The sequence below is a fragment of the Athene cunicularia genome (genome assembly GCF_003259725.1).
Source record: "Athene cunicularia isolate RWA chromosome 3 unlocalized genomic scaffold, athCun1 chr3_part1, whole genome shotgun sequence".
Taxonomy (NCBI): Eukaryota; Metazoa; Chordata; class Aves; order Strigiformes; family Strigidae; genus Athene; species Athene cunicularia.
The window spans coordinates 118,080,008-118,100,540 of record NW_020799097.1 but is presented as its reverse complement, the minus strand read 5'-3'; the positions used below and the strand labels follow the sequence as shown (position 1 = coordinate 118,100,540).

The 20,533-nt window shown below is 42.8% G+C and overlaps 1 protein-coding gene across 2 annotated transcripts in view; it reads right to left on the bottom strand.

Moving 5' to 3' along the window:
* Positions 1-20,533, bottom strand: part of PLCB4 (phospholipase C beta 4) — a 199,978-nt gene that overhangs the window by 128,162 nt on the left and 51,283 nt on the right. Inside the window, exon 2 of one of the 2 annotated variants that reach the window (XM_026845082.1) lies at positions 13,154-13,221. The exons of the other annotated variant lie outside the window; for it this stretch is intronic. The gene's annotated coding sequence lies outside the window, so the exon portion shown is untranslated. The remainder of the gene's footprint in view (positions 1-13,153; positions 13,222-20,533) is intronic. 2 annotated transcript variants of the gene reach the window in all.

The window sequence follows — 20,533 nt, the reverse complement described above, 5'->3', positions numbered from 1 at the left end:
TTTAAGACTCTGTTCCCAACTTTTCTTATTTTGAACAAGTCTTTCCCCACTCCCCCCATTTTCTGCTCAAATATGATAAACTAATCAAATTTAAGTACTGCTTCTTGACTTTTATTTTGGTAAACTTAACTTTACAAGAATCCCTCAAGTAATGCATAGCAAAAGCACAGTTGTGGAACTGAAAAAAACCCTAAGTAATAATAGGAACCAGCACTGCTTGCAGAGCCTGCTTCCCACTCAAGAACTGCTAAAAAGCTACAAAATTTCAGAGGGATCAAGGTACCCTCAGATCTCCTAATCCCTCCCTTTGCAAAAACCCCATGCAAACACCCTATGTCTTCACTACTCATTCTAACACATGCACTTCCTTGGTCAGTAATCTCTCCACAATGGAGTGGCATTTTAATCTTTATAAAACCGTAAGCAATGGCAACAGTTTTCAAATTCTTCAGGGTCAAATTTTAGCTTTAAATTATGGCTCTATTAAACTTTATACTTTCGCACTTTGCCACTTCTCTTCTTACTACTATCCTTCATGGCAGCTCCTAAATTTCAGAATACTCAGCAGAGCTGTAACTTACTCTAATTTTGATGCTCATGCATTGCAAATATACTCACAGGGAAACCTGGGCATCATCCTTCGACAAGGCAATTCAGTGCAGACAGAACATGCCAGAGAGTTTAATAAGGTAATATGAGAATACACAAAATATGCAAGTAAAGAGAACAGCAATCAAAGCTAAAACAGATGGTATATGAGACAGTACTGAAATCATCACTTACAGCACTGAAGTAAACTGCAGGAAAACCACCACACACTGCAAAAGCATTACTTCAGCTCATGTACAGCACAAATCAAAAGCAAATTGCAATCCACTGAGAAAAAGTGCTTCACTGTTCTACAAGTTGACAAAAATGCAAAGACTTCATTTCTCCACTATAACATTATAGCCTTGTTTGCTAGCACACTACACTCAGATGTTGCTTCTCTGACATCATTAATCTCCATGGAAACCTTAGAATGACTGTTGGCCTGAAATAGGTTCTGTCATCCCAGATCAACTCAAAAGTAGTCCAGCAAAGGATCTCATATCTCTTATTTTCTGGCTGTACATTTTTACCAGTGAGCACAGCTGAAGAATTACAATTCCTGTGGCCTCTGTGAAATAGGGCTTTCATTGCTAACAATCAGAATGTACATAAGGTGAACTATTTTTCCAGTTGAGGCCAAGATACAGAGATTCAAAGATTATCTACTTCTAAAGTAAGATGTGGACTTGAGAAAAATCCCAAAGTTGTGTCTGCATGCAACGTCAGAAGATTATTAAAGCTAGGAGACCAGCTCAGCACAGCATTACGCCCTTACAAGAAGGGAGCAGGGCAAAACAAAGAGAGCTTTCTAAAGGTATGTATTAAAATTAGCTTTTGGGGATCATCAGGGAAATGTCCATTTTAAGTGCAGTGCAAGCAGATGTGTTGTGTTGGGTCTTTATTTCTCCTTCTCCATACCAATGCAGCCATTCTCCGTGACTAACATCCCCAACACAGGGTCAAGGCAGTTACTCAGAGATGTTGTACCTAGCAAACAGGTCCTCTGTAAATGAGTTTTGTGCTGAGTTAAACTGGCAGACTGAGACATAGAGATATACTAAATATCAGGAATGCTGTTTTCATGGCAAGATGACATGTACACCAATTATTTCTACATGGAAAATATACTGCCTGTGTGTACACAAATGCAGAATGTTATGCATACATATGAATAAATAGACTTCTTATAGACCAATATTGAGAAAGTAATCTGTAAAAATGAGAATTGAGACATGCATAAGTTGCAAGTGTCACACTGCACTAAAACTTGCTTTCTTGACTGTAATTCAGTCATTGTTATGAATTTCCAGGGATAATTAACATAAATTGCCATATAAATTTTTCAAGGAAAAAAAAAAAAAAAAAAAGACTGGCAAAAGAAAACTAGCAGAAAATAATTAAAGTAGTATAGAAGGATTTCTACTTATTTCATTCATTTTTAGCTGTCCTAAGAGAAGTTATGTCCACTTACAGCTGCAAGTACTCAGACATTTCCAGAAAACAAAACAAAACAAAACACCAAAAAACTACCTTACTACCCTAGGTGACCTTTCCAACTTTAACTCTTAGAAGGCATTCCCTGACCACAGCTGATTACTGTTCTGGGCAGAAAACTTGTTTTATAGCATATTTGTCCACTTTCAAACCCCATGAAGTCCTGCTGGGGCTCTCTGTATGGTTGTGTTGCTTTTAAATACTATGGTAATAGGATGAAACAGAAATTCCTTAATTAACAGGCTCAACTAACTTGAGTAACACTGCTGATTGCTAATAACAGCCAAGGTACACTGTCAAGTCTGGGGTTTTTTTGTTTGCTTGTTTTATTTCAGCAGCATGTAGATGTGAATTACACAGAACTGGCTGAACTTGGCAGATGACTTACCAATACCTTTAACATATTTGTTAAATTTATGGGTTCATTTGTTAATGAGTAAGCTGCTAAATGAAACACTAGAGACACACAGTGACTGTGTAGAGAAGTCCACAGCAATTCACAAGGGGATATAAACATGCCCCTGAAAGGCAGCTTTGCCATATTTTATAGGAAACCACCCTGAGAGATTCCAGGCCTTGACTCTATGCCTTTCAATGGTAGGATAAAATCTTTGCTAGCACTGGCCTCCAGACAAGTCTCAGTTAATCATCAACAAGCCCTCTGCATGCTTCATAGGTGGTCAGACCCTCTGCATACCTACTCTTTTATGAGGGAAAGGGAAAAGAAGATGGCAGTTATACATCTGATGAGTAAGACGCTGGACTGGGACCTTTGGCCAGTAACTGAGGTGTTCAAAGCCACACACTCCTTAAATTTGTCCCTTCTCCAATTAATAAGCAGAAATAACAAGGCAGCTGCATGGCAGCATTGTTATTACTGAAGCACTGCAGAAAGAGGAGTGAATTAAAATCTAGACTGAATGATGCCAGTTTTACAAGCATGCATCTTTAGAGGGCACAGCAGGCTCTCACCTTCTTCTCACTGTAGAAGAACCAAACATACTCCCTGTCTTTGTGCTCACTACTGATTACAAGGTGAGAGTCAACGGGAGAGCAACAAGCAGATCTTGTCTAGTATGAGAAGAGAGGAAACCGAATGGAAGACAGCAATGTCTTTTGCTCCCTACAGGTGTTCCTTGTAGTTTGGTGTACGCTGTGCCTTACGCTTGCTAACAATGTAAAGTCACCTGTGCTTTGATTTTTGCCTGAAAAAGGAGAAGAGGAGCAACAAAACACCGGATTTTAACTCTTAAAGATGTATCTGTCCAACACCACCATGATCATACAAGGTCCAGTCAAAGATTCTACCACCAAGGGTGGCCATGAGGTGATACCTAGGGGAGCATACATGATCAGACAAGTATGTAACTACACTCAGAATATTCTTCTGCAGTCTGGTGCTCAGAAACTTTGAGCCATAAGCGGTGTTTTTGTGTTAAACTGTTTCCTTGATGAGTTTTCCTTTCATGAGTTTGTATAGTCCACTTAATAAATTCATAAGAACAAGTTCTAAATAACATGAAACCAAGCTACCAGATACATTATCTAATCTGTTAACTTCACTAAAATTCCACCTTTGGAACCCAGGCACAGACATCCAAGGAGATACAGCAGTGGGACTGCTGCCTAGGCCTATCTCAATCTTTTCCTCCAGGCCTCCCTTCATTTTTATGATGGCCTCAGAACTCTGGAACCACAGCGCAACATGAGAATACAAAACCTTTCAATTAGAATGACGACCCAGTAAATTAGATCAGAACTAGAGCAATAAAGTGCTGCTTGTGGTTTCTTTACCCCTAATTCTGCAAGTCTGGCCCACCTTCCTTTTCTCTGGCTCCTACCTTTGAGATTAAGAAGTTATGAAGCTGTAATAACCCTGCTGCTAGCATGAAGGAGAAATTGCCTGGTTCCTTCTCCCAGAGAGACTTTAATGAAACATTCAGATTTCACCAGCTCAGCAAACACAGTACAAAACACTGCCTGTAACAGAGAACATCAAGGTACAACATACCTGAAAAACAGAAAGAAAGGGCAAGTCGGGTTATTTTTGTACCAGTTGATGTTGAATTTCACAAAGGGGGTACTCAAGTTTTTGTAACAAACAACATGGCCTGGTTGCTTTTGTTACTCATCCTCACCACAATAAAAAGTCTCATTCTGGTCTCACAACAATTAACTGTAACAGAAGCAGCAGGGAGAAAAGGAAAAGAAAAAAATCCAAAAGAGACAACTGAACTTCAAAACATTTATGAAAGAGATTGAGGACCAAAAGATATAACATCTGAGAGAAAGGTGACATATGTATTCTTGTGAGGCAAAAGCTCTGGCTGTATCATCAGCCTGACATTGCTAGGCAACTCACACTGAACCATCAAGGGTGTATCACAACAAGGAATTTGTTAATTGCTGTAAAGTCACTGTGTCATTTTATTACACAAGAAGCACCAGACACATCAGCAGCTGAAATGCTTTAAGTAAACTCTGTATTTTTTTTTTAAATTGCTTATTGAATATGAAGTCTCATTCCCAGTATTTCCAGCAAGCTGCTCTGCTAAACAGATCTCATCCACTGTTCATTCTTGTGTACTTAACTAAAATAAAGTTCTCCAATACCTGTTATTTCAAGGACGTCATGTGCAGGTTTTTACTTTCAGGATGCTGCAAAAAACCTGTATGACTGAGAAAGGTTCAAACAAGGCTTCCAAGCTACACACAAAATACTCAAAGCCAGCGCGGCCATCATAGGGCTTAACTACAGTATACAAATGGAGTTAAGATGAGCCTTCATAGGTCACAGAATCTTGTTAGAGGTTTAGCACTGGACTCCAATGCTGAAGATTGTTTTGCTTTTACATAAACATTTGTATTTAAAGAGCACTTTAATTTATAAGTATGTCGAAATGTAACCTAATCACTTTTGGTATTTTGAAGTTTAAATAAGTGGAGACACACCTTCATTTAGGATATAAACACACATATATGTATCCAACAACCACTGCAGCTCAGTAACAATACAAACGCTTTCTGAACTCCAGGGCATTCTGGATACTGTTCTACTATAGCCAAATACTTCATTATCCACTTGATTTCTGAACAGCATGTACTCTCTTTGGCCCCATATGAATGCCAAGAAAGACTTCCGTTGCTGTTTGTCAGTTGCCATGCTATTGTCAACTATTTCACCCCTTGGGAAAACAACATCCATCCATAATTTCTCAAGTTTGTGTTAGCAATCCCTGCCTAGCACTAGCTGTATTTCCAGGAAAATGGTAACAATTTTCAACTGTTCTAATCACCAATTTAAGCTTTAATAGTAACAAACAGATTCAGTTTGGGCATTATCAGTGACACTTGAATCACGTGCAAGGGCAAATGGGAAAAACAAAATAGAGCAATGCTCTGGTATATCCACGGAGAACATGGAGCTGGGAATATGAGATAAAAGAATGCTGAGTCATTTGGCCTGAAGCTGAACTTATTTTATGGGTGAAAAAGGAAAATCCAGGTAATGCTTGTACCAGGTAGTACTCCCTTTTCCCTCACTGCTGGGTATGTGTAGACTTTTCTGCACAGTAACCATTACATAGAAAAAAAAATTGAAACATTCTCCACTGACCACTCTGAGATTCACTTGAGTGATCCATAGCTCCTTGGGACACTGGTCCAGCAGAAAAGACCATGTAAGCAGATCGGCCACTCTGTAGTGACTGTTAGGCAGTTTATAACTGAACCTCATCCTAATTTCTCCAGAAGAATTTAACAGATTAGTTAGAGACCATAGTAATGGGCTCAAGTAACACACAGATAGACGTTAAGGAGCAAGACATTAATTTACACCACAAGGAATTTGTGGTGGTTTAGGCCCTGCCGGGACCAGAGACTATGTTGCTGTTGCCCCTCCCCCACCCACAGATACAAGTAAGACACAAACCCCAGGTTAAAACAAGAAGAAATTTAATACAACAGTGTGATAAACAATCTGAACAACAACAGTAGCAATGATAACAACAGTAAACAGTAATAACAGTAAACAAGACAAAAGAGATACAGAGAAATAACGTAATGGTTACAGACAGCCCCGTGCTTCCCATGACCAAAGCCACAAAGGAAAGAAACTGTGCCGGACCTGACATCAGCATGGTATGAATAACCCAGCTGGAGATCCCTTACCCCTCTCTGCTGGGGAAACTTAATCCTATCCTAGCTGAACCAGGACATAGTCCACCCCTTATTCTATACCATCTGCATCATATCCAGCTGCCATTCAGCAGTTAGCAATAACAATTTACAAAGGTACAGCATAATTCACGGCATGTTCTCACCCAAAATCAAGTCCCCCTGTCGTACGCATCAGACCTCTTCATCGTCCTGCATCACCCACCAGGTGCACCCAGGTCCTTCAGCAAAAGCAATCCCGTGGATGGGTTTGCCTTTGCCTTTGCCTGGTGCAGGACTAAAGCAGACCATTTTTCCCAATATATTCCTCATGCACACCACATGGACTTTATCCCCATCCACAGCACGTGGAGGTTTTGACTGAGCCGGGCCAGCTCGACTGGCAGATCCTCTTGTGTTGACTAGCCAGGTGGCCCTTGCTAGATGCATGTCCCAGTCTTTGAAGGTGCCACCTCCCAGTGCTTTCAATGTGGTTTTTAACAATCCATTGTAGCGCTCGATCTTCCCAGAGGCTGGTGCGTGGTAGGGGATATGGTAGACCCACTCGATGCTGTGCTCTTCTGCCCAGATGTTTATGAGGTTGTTTTGGAAGTGGGTCCCGTTGTCTGACTCAATTCTCTCTGGGGTGCCGTGTCGCCACAGGACTTGAGTTTTAAGGCCCAGAATGGTGTTCTGGGCAGTGGCGTGGGGTGCTGGGTAAGTTTCCAGCCATCCAGTGGTTACTTCCACCATTGTGAGCACATGGCGCTTCCTGTGGCGGGTCTGTGGCAGTGTGATGTAGTCGATCTGCCAGGCCTCTCTATATCTATATTTCAGCCATCGCTCTCCGTTCCGCTGGGGCTTCACTCGCTTGGCATGTTTGATTGCAGCACACGTCTCACATCCATGGTTGATCTCTGCAATGGTGTCAATAGTAAGGTCCACCCCTCGATCTCAAGCCCACCTGTATGTTGCATCCCTACCTTGGTAGCCCGAGGTCTCATGGGCCCACCGGGCTATGAACAGTTCACCTTTGCGCTGCCAGTCCAAGTCCACCTGAGCCACTCTAATCTTAGCAGCTGGGTCTGCCGGCTGGTTGTGTCAATGTTCATCAGTGGCTCAACTCTTGGGTACATGGGCATCCACATGGCACACCTTCACAACGAGGTTTTCTACACGAGCTGCAGTGTCCTGCCATGCTTCAGCAGCCCAGACAGTTTTACCCTTATGTTGCCAGTTGTTTTGTTTCCATTGCTGCAACCATTTCCAACAGGGTATTTGCCACCGCCCACGAGTCGGTGTAGAGGTAGAGCCTTGGCCACTTTTCCCGCTCAGCAATATCCAAAGCAAGCTGGACGGCTTTCAACTCTGCAAACTGGCTTGATTCACCCTGTCCATCAGCAGCTTCAGTGACCCATCGTGTGGGACTCCACACAGCAGCCTTCCATCGTCGATGTTTTCCCACAATGCGACAAGACCCATCAGTGAACGAGGCATATCGCTTCTCCTCATCCGGCAGCTCGTTACATGGTGGGGCCTCCTTAGCACGCGTCACCTCCTGTTCTGGTGACATCCCAGAATCTTCGCTCTCTGGCCAGTTCGTAATCACCTCTAGTATCCCTGGGTGGCTGGGGTTCCCTATTCGAGCCCATTGTGTTATCAACGCAACCCATTTACTCCACGTGGCATCTGTTGCATGATGTGTGGAGGAAGCCTTTCCTTTGAACATCCACCCCAGCACCAGCAGTTGGGGTGCCAGGAGGAGCTGTGTTTCAGTGCCGACCACTTCTGAGGCAGCCTGAACTCCTTCGTACACTGCCAGTATCTCCTTTTCAGCTGGGATATAATTAGCTTCAGAACCTTTGTATCCCTGGCTCCAAAAGCCTAGAGGTCAGCCTCCGGTTTCCCCAGGTGCTCTCTGCCAGAGGCTCCAGGTAGGGCCATTCTCCCCGGCTGCGGTGTAGAGCATGTTCTTATCCTCCTGCCCTTCCCGGACTGGCCCAAGGGCTACTGCTTGGGCAATCTCCGCTTAATTTGTTCAAAGAATTGTTGTTGCTCAAAGCCTCATTCAAAATCGTTCTTCTTACGGGTTACGTGGTAGAGAGGGCTCACAATCAGGCTGTAGTTCGGGATGTGCATCCTCCAGAACCCCACAGCGCCCAGGAAAGACTGAGTCTCCTTTTTAGAGGTTGGTGGGGCCATGGCTGTTATCTTGTTTATCACCTCCATTGGGATGTGGCAGTGCCCATCTTGCCATTTTATTCCTAGGAATTGAATTTCCCTTGCAGGCCTCTTAACTTTCTTTTGCTTAATGGCAAAGCTGGCCTTCGGAAGGATTTCAATTATCTTCTTCCCTTTTTCAAAGACTTCCTTGGCTGTGTCCCCCTGTACAAAGATGTCATCGATGTACCGCAGGTGTTCTGGAGCCCCACCTTTCTCCAGTGCTGTATGGGCCAGTCCATGGCAAATGGTGGAGCTGTGGTTCCGCCCCTGGGGCAATCGATTCCAGGTGTACTGGATGCCTCTCCAAGTGAACGCAAACTGTGGTCTGCACTCTGGCGCTATCGGAATGGAGAAGAATGCGTCAGCAATGTCAATAGTGGCATATCACTTGGCTGCCTTCAACTCCAGTTCATACAGGAGCTCCAGCATGTCCGGCACTGCAGCACTCATTGCTGGCGTAACTTCATTCAGGCCACGGTAGTCCACAGTTAGCCTCCATTCACCATTAGGTTTCCTCACTGGCCACATAGGGCTGTTGAAGGGTGAGTGAGTTTTGCTGATCACCTTCTGGCTTTCTAGTTGACGGATCAGCTGATGGATGGGGACCAGGACATCTCGGTTGGTGCGGTACTGCCGCCGATGCACCGTCCTGGTAGCAATCGGCACTCGCTGCTCCTCAACCTTAAGCCGCCCCACCACTGAGGGATCCTCTGAGAGGCCGGGTAAGGCGGACAACTGTTCAACCCCCTCCAGGGCAGCTACACCAAAAGCCCACCGGTACCCTTTTGGGTCTCTGAAGTACCCTCTCCTGAGACAGTCTATGCCCAGGATGCAAGGGGCATCTGGGCCAGTCACAATGCAGTGCTTATGCCAGTCCTTCCCAGTCAGGCTCACTTCAACTTCCAGTAGGGTCAGCTGTTGGGATCCCCCTGTCACTCCGGAGATGCAGATGGATTCAACCCCACTGTAGCTCGATGGCATCAGGGTGCACTGTGCGCCAGTGTCCACCAAAGCCCTATATTCTTGTGGGTCTGACGTGCCAGGCCATTGGATCCACACTGTCCAGTAAATCCGGTTGTCCCTTTCCTCCACCTGGCTGGAAGCAGGGCCCCTCTAATCCTGCTCATCATCACTCACATCTTGTAAGAATGATTTACTGGTCCCCTCAAGAGGGTCATACATAACGTTGGCCATTCTATTCTGTTGGGGGGATTTCTGACTGGACACCGGAGCTGCGCTTTTCTCGGAGGACTCGCCTTTCGTGATGGTCTTCCCTTTCAGCTGCTCTACTCGTGCAGCTAGGGCAGCAGTGGGCTGTCCATCCCACCTCCTCATGTTCTCTCCATGGTCACGGAGGAAAAACCACAGGGTGCCTCGTGGTGTGTGCCTTCTGCTGCCTTTCTCTTGGGTGGGGAAACGTTTACTTCTAATGGCTGAGACATCAGCCTGTGCAAGTGGAATGTAGGACATGTCCTCTTCCATTTTCTGGACCCTCTGAGACAGTTCCTCCACAGCTGAGACCCAGGAATTTTGAGATGAAGGGAGATTTCCCTCATATTGCCAGAGCTTGCCAACGACTCCATCCACTGTTAGAGTTTGGGTGTCTGTCCACCAGGACACTATTGCCAATGCTTTCGAGTGTGCATCTGGTGCGCTCTTCAGGAACTTTCGCCACATCAGGTGTGTGCAAGGGGCCTGATCTGGGTCCATGGGTGTCTGCTCATCATTCAGATCACCACAGATCATATCAAACACAGCCAGTTCCCCGAGATTCTGAATGCCCTTCTCAGTGTTGGTCCATTTGCCCAGCTGACATAGGGTATCATCCTTGTAGGGGTGCCTCTCCCTTACACTGAGCAGGAGTCGCTTCCAAAGGCTGAGAGTTTGAGTCTGTTTCCCTATTTCCCTATCAATGCCAGCATCCTTGGCCAAAGATCCCAGCTGCTTGGCCTCTCTCCCCTCTATTTCAAAAGCACTGGCTCCATTGTCCCAGCATTGGAGCAGCCAGGTGCAAATCTGCTTGCCCCTCAGGCAGCCAAAATCTCTCTGCATATATCACAGCTCAATCGGGGACAGAGATTGGACTATCACCTCTGGCCCTTCCTCCTTTTCCTGTGATGGGCTTGGCTCATCCCCATCCCCCACTTTGTGAGCTGACTTTCTGGTATATTTTGTTTTCTGTATTGGGGCGACTGATACCGGCACTGGCTGGCTCTCAGGCTCAGTCACTGTGCTGGTGGAGGTGACTGAAACTGGTTCTGCCTGTTCCCCCGGCCCAGATAATGTACCAGGAACTTCACTCTCAGGTTCTGTAGCCTTTTCTCCCCCTTGAGGGCAGTGGGTGGTATTAAAGAGGACACGGTATGCATGGGCAAGTCCCCAACACATTGCAGCGATTTGTCTCTCCTGGGTTTTGCCAGCTTGGTAACACACTCTCTCTAAGCACTCCATCAGCTTATCAGGGCTCTGCATTTGTTCAGGAGTGAAGTTCCAAAGCACTGGAGGTGCCCACCGACTCAGGCCTTTGCCCATCTTTTCCCACACCCCTTGCCACTCACTATTATCTGACCTCAGAGCAGGTTTCCGGGCACTGCTATTGTTAGAGAAGTGCTGCATGGCCAAAACCAAAATCAGGTAGGCATTCAGAAAGCATTGTGCCACAATCACACTGGCCTGCAGGCTGCAAGGATAATTGCAACTCCCAAAAATGGAGAGGATCTCTTCCCCTGTTCACCCATAGAGGGGGCGAGACCCCTAACAAAAGCCCAGACAGCAAACAGGTACCGGCCCGTCCCCACAAACAGCGATACAAATGCATTATAAGCAGTCAATAGCCAGTACATCAACATAAGACCCTTTATACATTTTCCACCGATAACAAATGTCAGCACTGGGATCATACACCAGATATAAGGATTAATCCAGCCCCACCACGCAAGCAAACATTTTATCAAACAAATACAAATACAACCAGAAAAATTACACCCAACAGATTGCTCTAACACACTCTGCTCAGGGTCTGTCCCTTTTTGATTATTATTTCAGCCCTCTTGTGACCCACGTTGGTGCACCAAAAAGGCTGTGGTGGTTTAGGCCCTGCTGGGACCAGAGACCATGTTGCCGTTGCCCTTCCCCCACCCTCAGCCGGTCAGGCTGGAAGTGAGGCACAAACCCCGGGTTAAAACAAGAAGAAATTTAATACAACAGTGTGATAAACAATCTGAACAACAACAGTAGCAATGATAACAACAGTAAACAGTAATAACAGTAAACAAGACAAAAGAGATACAGAGAAATAACGCAGTGGTTACAGACAGCTCACTCTCATGCTTTCCGTGACCAAAGCCACAAAGGAAAAAGTTCCCACGCTCCCGTGCCCGGACCTGACGTCAGCATGGTATGAATAACCCGGCTGGAGATCCCTTCCCCCTCTCTGCTGAAGAAACTTAACCCTCTCCTAGCTGAACCAGGACAGAATTGTCTGAAGGAATAGTTACTTTCCTTTGGGCTTGAAATCTTGGATTTTCTGAATGAAAAAAAAAAAAAAAAAGTACTTCAAAGTGTAGGCCACTGATCCAATATTTCTTATTAGTCAGCAGGCTTTGCACCTCAGCAGTTACATCTGTTGCTAGTTTTGTGGGACACTCATTCATGGCAACAGATTTCAAAATTCAATCATGAAGATGTCCCCAATTTAGCGAGAACAAGAACTAGACAGAATATTTGGTTGATGTTTTTGTTGTCTTGGTTTTGTCTTGACAATTACTGATGTTAGGGTCAACCAAACAAGAGCTAGGCAAGTGCAAAAGCTATTTTATGGTTTTGTTAAGCTGCAATTTGGGAGTGCTTCTGAAATACTAATAACTGCCTAGGCAGCTATTTCTACTTGCATGTTTCTACCTGCTACTTCATTAAGTTCCTCTTCACAAGCTGGTCATCTACATGTCACAACCCCCAACTACTCCCTTACAAACTGAGCAGGCTCTCATTGTGGAAATAATGCTACTAACAGCTATCTCAGAGTTTACCAGTCACCTGTTTTCCAGTGGCAATAACCTGTGCCCCAAATGCTGAAATTGATCCCCACTGCTCCCCAAACTTCCTCCTCAATTAATGAAGCCATCTCTTTTGGGTCCTGGCTATCTTAAGCTATTGGATCATATTACAAAGACTTCAGTGACACCAGCAGCTCCCTGACCTTCCTTACAACACCAGCAAGTTGTTCACGTCTCTGTAATACACATGCTACTTCAGCAGCGATTACACCACAACACAAAAAAAGTGCGTGTTTGTGAGTTTTCTTTTGTTCTTTAAGAACAAAATTGTCTGCTGATGAAGTTTGGTCTGACATCTCCACAGAAACCAGTGAAAGACGATGGCAGGCTGAAATGTAAAATGTTATAAGCCAATACTGCTGTGAAACAGGTAAGACCTAGAAAATACATGCCAAAGTAACAGCTTCTTTGTTCTCTGATACTCTTAACCAGATTCATTTTACTAATTACAGGATAATATATGTGAAGCCAAGTCATATACCTCTCTCTTTATATACACGGACACAAAATTGATTCAGAGTCATACAGTAGTGGACCAAAAATTTAAACTGATATAGAGAGGGAGAGAATCCATTAACATCACATTTGCAAATTCTACTCAACTGTGATTTCTGGTTTAGAAGCAAGCAACTTACAAAGCAGTTCTGGACTGGATGGATAAACAGTGGTCTAATTAGACTGATGGGCTGGGAAACTCTTCCTTCTGTGAAACAACAAGACAAGACAATCAGTATAAAATCTCATGTTACCTTCTAGATCTCACTATCGACAAAAACACCCCTCCCATAGTCCACAAAAGTACAGTATCAAGACAAACACTTCAGATCAGGATTTGGTTACATCACTGTTAAATCTTTCATGGGAAATCTTTTGCTATATTAACCTTGCATAGAAAGAGACAAGTCATGGCTGGTAGAGTTGGAAGCTCTGGATGAAGCATGCCAGGACGGTTTTTAACATTCATAAAGCATCCTGACTGATTAATAATCATCACAAAGGAACAGTTGAACAGTGTTGCCACATTTATATCTTCTCAGAATAAATGCTAGCTGATTTTAATTGGTTTTGTTTCATGTCTTCCTTAGATGAGCAATATAAAGTTGGGAAGATTTCACTAGGGAGCGAGCGACCAGCTCCAATAACACAGGACAAGTAACACAAGTGTAGAGAATAAGCATTACAAGATATGAGGGCAATGATCCTCCTGCACATCCATTCCTAAGCCTCCCAAGCATCCTGCCTGCCAAACAGCCAGGTTTCACCCACAAGTTTTTGCAACTAAAACATTTAGGGGGGGAATGTTTGTATCATCCGTATTTCCACGTCACCTCAGAGCTGCAGTTGTAGACCACACACTATTTTGTCTGTACCAAAACAGAACCAAAGTTATTCTGTGCCCCAAACAGCTCATGGGAAAAGTTGCCATAGATACACATAGCTAAACTGAAGTGTAAGGGGCTTCGGTAAGAAAAAAATAATACTATCTACACAAGAGTCTCAAAACATTGGTTAGTTTATAGTAAAGAGACATTATATGAGGAACTGAAGGAGGATGATGGGGCAGCTTGACAGATGTTTTAGTGGCACCTTTTGCTGGCATCTTTATACGTTTGCTTAAGAGTACAAAGGTTTGAGTAGACAATGGAAAAACTGAATAACAAAGGCTTGGGTCCTGGATTGATCAAGTGTGAGAGCATCCTTCTTATTACAGAGAGAAACAGAGAAAAGGCGACAGCCACTGGGCATCATGGTGAAGAGCCCTGAAAATACAAAAGGGCAGTTGATGTTTGATGTACAGGAAATCAGGAGAGGGAAAAGCTAACAGGCCAATAACACCATCAAAAGATGAGACTAAAAACTGCAGAATCATTGCACATTGGTGAAGTGAAGCAAGACTGGATTTATCAAGGTAAGCTTGCTACAGTAACAGGAATATGACATAGTAAGAATTTGGGAAAAGAAATAAATGTGTGCACAGATTAGAAGCTTTTTCCAACAGATCTTAGCATCTGACATGCAATCCCCTCACGCAACAGTCTTCAGTCTGTGACCCAAGAGAGCTAAGTAACTCCTAAAATTGTCAGTCAAAGTGTCACATCGGTGCTCACAGCACTTAAAACTAAATCAGGGGCAAGAGGGAAATAGCAGAGGAATTTGGGGGAGACCAAGGAGGAGAAAGTAGGTACCCAACAGCAGGAATGCATGAAAGGTAAAAACAGCTTTTAGCTCTGTGTGCAAGTTTAAGAGAAAACTGAAGAGAAAGAAGGAGACTGAATATGACCAAGTGCACCAACAGCAGATGGAGCTATGAGATAAGAGAAAAAAAATAACCTTTAAGAGGACTAGTTAAAATAGCAATTCTGAAAATGAAGGCATAAAACCCTACCTTCATGTTAAGTCTTGAAACACAATCCACAAGAGCTGAGTTTGATATGAGTATGACAGCCATATCATGTTAGCAGAAGGAGCTGAAATGACTTATCACTTCTTTTTCCTGCCCTTAGATTAAGTAAACATTGCCCATGTCTCAAGCAGGTTAGATCTCAGCCAGCTTGCTGCCAGCCAAGTGCCAGGATCAGCGAAGCACTAGGCAAACACAAACTCAATCTGATTTAACAACCATATTGAGGGGTTGTTCACATTCTTCATGCTCTGCAGTCTACACTAAATGTTAATAGTATTTGAAAATTTTCAGATACACAGACAAGAACTTTTCACTCTTTTCTGAGTTATCTTAAAAATAAAGGAATTCTTTAGAAGTCTGTTGATCTTTGGAAAAGAATTAGTCATACTTTGAGGTAAAGGCTAATGAACACTGATGATATATAAAAAGATCCACAGAGAGAACTGGTATCACTATCGCCATAAGAAAGTCCACAACTGGACTTCAACAAAGACTCTACTTCACATCCAGATTTAAAACAAAGCTGGACAACTCTAACAACTCCATATGGAACTATGAATTTTTCTTGAAACTTCCTGTAAATGGGAAAAAAGCCAACCCTGGTCCTGCATAAAATGGGCTTCTGTATTGTGCAATGTACAGCAAGCCTGTCAAGAATAAGAACAGCTTTATTTGTCAGGGATCTAACAACAGTTCCTAGGATGGATTTTGACAGCTGATTCTTCTGTGAATGTTCTCTGAAAGGAGCAAGTTCACGCTTATATGAAACTAAGGCACAAAAATTGAATTGCTTCCAGCCTTGCTCAGTGAAGAAAGATCCCAGTAACACTCCAGTGAGAAGAAGCAACAAAAGGGAAGTTTTATATAAATTTTAATCCCTATTGGCATGAAGAAACCCCATCCCTCCCCCAACTTTACAGGTAATCTCCAGTCAGCCTTTTTCCAGGGAAGAACTGCAACCACCATTTCCACAAATCTTTTGGAGGAGGAGAACACACAAATGATCAATTGGATTATCAGAGCTATTTTTCAGAGACCAAGCGCCCAGAAACCTGTTTGCTGGTCTCATCGGTTAGCCTGATAACAGGTATTAACTGCTCCTACAAATCTTGCTTCTCTCAAAGTAAAAAAGAAACAAGTATTTTTATATATAAGCACCTGACTAGCAATATTTACTAACAATTCACAGGAGGTGGCACTGGGTCCTAACTACATCACTGAGGCCTAACTGTACCACATGGTGCCAACTGCAGTCTGGGACCTACTCAAGCTATCAAATGAACTGTCAAATGGGAATTATGTGCATAGGATAATAAAGTATGTGAATAATTTTATCAACAATAACAGACTTGAAGTACAGAGTAAATTTCAGTTTGTAATTATATAAATGGGTCCACAATCATACTTGCTTGCTGTACATCAAGCAATCCATTTCTCTTATTTTTGTGAAGCTAAGCTTTAAATCATGTTGCATAATTTATAAATCTCCACACTGAAACCTGCTCATTAAACTGTGCGTGCCAGTACTCAACTAAATAATTTCCAGACCCAGTGGGAACCACAGAGTTGTTCTTGGGCCCTTCAGACTACAGACATACACGCTCATTATTTACTAGATACTTAACATTAACTTATAGCTAGATGTGAATTACAACATGGTAGGGTTGGTTAAGCCCTTTGTTATTTAAAACACTTTTATATGTTATCTTTTTTTTAAATCAGTATCATAGCAAAGGCACGAATGGCACTAACAATCTAGTTCAACACACAAAAAAACCCTGCCACTGCCAGACGTTCCTCACTGCTACCACCGTAGAGTCTGAGTAAGTGGGAGTCAAGAAGGACAGACAACCTGAGCACAGACTGCTGCCCCAGTACCAACCACACTGACAGGCAGTAAATAAATTCTTTTTCACCGCTGCTGTAACAGAGATAACAGGTATACACAGACATATGCTTCACTTCCACTACCTCTAACCTAAAGCTGAAGACATGAAAAAAAAAAACCACAACACAATGAGCAAATAAATGCACAGGTGCTGCTGACATGTCCTGCTTCCCACTGCAAAGCCTCTGCATCTCTCTCTATACTCAGTGAACCTTGTTCCTGAAGACTTGATCACAAAGAGACAACAAAAGGGTGAGACACACAGCTCAACCTATTCAAACGTGAATGGCACTGCTAGTATATGACCAGGAAAAGTAACCCAAAAGAGAGGGAATAGCAAGCATATTCTACTTGTTTCTAAAAACTCAAACATTCAGTTGCTATAAGAGAACACAATAAAAACAAATTTTTAAAATGGAGCAATGTTTAGATCTAACAACTGCCAAAGCCAACAATACAAAGCCTTTCTGGTCCCCAGTGTAGCTAGTCAGCTGTACAGTATGCTAAAAGTTTAAATATTTTACTGTTGCTGAAGCAAAAAATTTGTGACTGGAAGCACTGCAGTAGAATTCCAGGCAGAGCAGTAATTTCTGCCATAATAGGATGACTGCTAGACCATTTGGAAGATTAATAAGGAGGACAGCATTGACAACAAACCTGCTGGATGGAGATACAGGAAAAAGGGGGAGGGGAACAGCAGTGCTGTTTTCTTTTCTTGAAGAAAAGTGGTCCTGATAGTTTTTATGACAAAGTACTTCTGACCAGATCAAGTTGATCAAATCTGCCTAATTTTGGCACCTAGTAGAACCCATGTTCTTAAGAGAAACTCCTAAAAAAGCTGTAGCAAGCAAGTAGGGAAAGAGAAGGTTTGTCCATCCAAGTCCACCTGCATTAGGTAGATGTGAGCTTCCTCTAAAAGCCCTCCAAAACATATACATGAATTATACAAGGAACACAGGAATTACACAAGGAACACTGGTACTTATTTTAGAGAGGCTGCTTCATCAGGTGCAATTTAAGCTGACCACTACAACTTCCCAGTGACAAAGCCATTTTTCATGGTTCCTACCACCTCTGGTGCATAACTAAATAAATTGGCATTTGCTGCTGTCCTACTCACATGGTTGCATCTATGCAGCTGTTTGTAAGACTCAAGATTACTTTAGAAGGAAAAAGGCCCAATTAAACCCTACCTCTTTCCTTCTTTCTTTTTTCTTATTTTCTATACTCAGTTCACTGGTGAGGGTTAAGGTTTGGACTGACAAACATATATAAGCACAGCTGAGGAAATAGTAAATTGCAGTTGAATAAGGAGAAAAAGCAAATTGAGTTGGGACAGGGAACTGCTAAAAAAGCTTTGTACCCAGGGCAGTGCAGGTCCATGCTGTATCCTCACATTTCTATTTCATGCAGGCCAGACCCATTCATCTTTTTCTTCAGGACTGCCTCATGTGTGCTTTAACTGAAGCATGCTAACAGCAGTTGGCATTCTATAAAATGCTGGAATGAGGGATTAATGTTTTAAAGGATTTAAAGGCTGTGATTTCAAGCTGCTTTACAATTGTAAGGAACATTGACTTCTACAGAAGGTCATAACAGATGCGGTAAAAATCATGTCCAAATGGACTTGGGGGAAGAAAGACTATTCAAAATGAAGAGATTTGACGAATCAGCACACAGTAAGTAATATGCCACATGTAGAGCAATACATGGAAAATGGAGAACTAGAAACTTTTAACTACTTGCCGGACTTTGCACTTGCTGTGTGATGCTTGACTCAGGCATCTTTCTGCTAGTTCTGGTGTACATATGTATTGCAACCAAAGACCTGTCCACCATCATATCCCTGGTGTGAAATCCTCAATTCACATTTGTTACAGGAGTACTTGCACCAATGACAAGAAACTATCGCAGAGGTTCTACAACTGGGATAAAGGAAATTACTTTTAAAGGGTACAGAAAGATGGCTCCTCCTGAACAGATGATAGAGAGCTCTGCTTTTAGCTTTGTCTCCCATCACACTTATTTTAGCTGTAGCCTTGGGGTATCTGCCTGTATGCAACCTTCTCACCTGAACACAGCGAGCACCTGTATGTACACAGTTGTTACTGTGAGTTCCAGCAAAGTCACTTGCCCAAGCGCCTGCTACCAGTATAACTGAGCAAACCCAGTTTGAAGATCACTGCTTCACCGAAGGAATTTAAGTTCACTAAGCCCGCAGCAGTTAGAGATGCTTACATCTTTCTCCTGCAGCTGCTTTCAGCACAGACTGGCACAACACTAATCCTGTGGGCCCAAGGCCACACCACCCTCTTCCACAGAAGATATATAGATTCTGGGGATGTTCCTGTATATGTTTTTGGCATCAAAATCCATCATGTCCCTCTTCGCAAAGAATCAACTTTTAAATCTATATGCCAACTCAAATTATCCAGCAACAAGTTTGTTCTGTATCCTTAAATCTTAGGAGCTCATGGGAACTCATTCTGTCTTGAAAAGATAGTTACACATCACTCCTCTTTCCTGCAGCACTGTACTCAATCTTTTGTATTATTTTCTCCACTCACTTTAGAACATTCAAAATGTAAAACAAATAACATCTCCAAAACCACAAGGCCATTTTATGATTAAAAAAAAAAAAAAAAAAAAAAAAAACAGTTGCCCACAGTTGCCACGGAAAGTAAACAAGAACCTTCTGTAAGAGAGGCTGTGGCAAGAACAGAGAGAAAAGCTAAGAAAAAATTCTTTGATCACAGCAGTAAATACCTCATTCAGCTTGATGAAACCCATTGTCTGGTACTAGAAGCATCACTGATTCCTTCACCAATGACTCAGGAGTGATACAAAAGTGCCACTGCAAAGAGCCACACTGCAATCACCGTGCAAAAACGATCAAGCCAACATTGGGAGATTAAAACAGGACTGTGCACTCCCTTCTCCACACTCAGAAGGTGCCAACACTGAGGTCCTCAGACCTCTTCTGTGCTTCCTAAGTACATCAGGGTTCAAGAGACACCCTTCCCAGAGTGCCAGGCAAAGAGAGGTTGTGAAGCAGCAAAACAGGTGGGGATTTCTTGCAAACGGACCCAAATTTTGTGCTCAAAGGTAGAAAATACACACATGGAATAGAAATTAAGTGCTAAACCACAGCTAGTCTGCAAGCAGTGAGAATAAAACTGTAAAAATTTATTTATACTTGCTGATGATCTAAGTGCTCTGAGTAGCACAATTCTGTGAAGGATTGCAAAGAAAAAAATTAAGCAGAAACCCCAAGTGATGATGATTCCCAAAACTTCCATTTTGTGTTCTTAAGGATTAAACCTGAAAACTGACAAAGCTGGCCCCAGTGTGGCTGCAAAATAATTTATGAAGTTTTTTAGATGGTGGCAGTTTGACACTATAAAAAGGTTGTGACAACATAATAAAGTCACAGCAAAACAATATAATCTCAATTAAACACCATATTTTACGTTTAGTATTTCTATTTTACTTCCTTTTTCTTCATAACTCAGCATAAAATATTTTCTCCTGCATATCCTTCTTCCTCCTATATATCTCCCACATACCCTGATTTGAATGAAAAAAAAGAATACAGTGACTCTCCTTATAACTTGCCTGGAGCATAATAAAGTCTTCTGGAGAGCTGTAAGTGTCCATTTGCTGCTCATGGTGTTGGAAATAGAGCATCTATCATGACTTATATATATATATATATATATATAT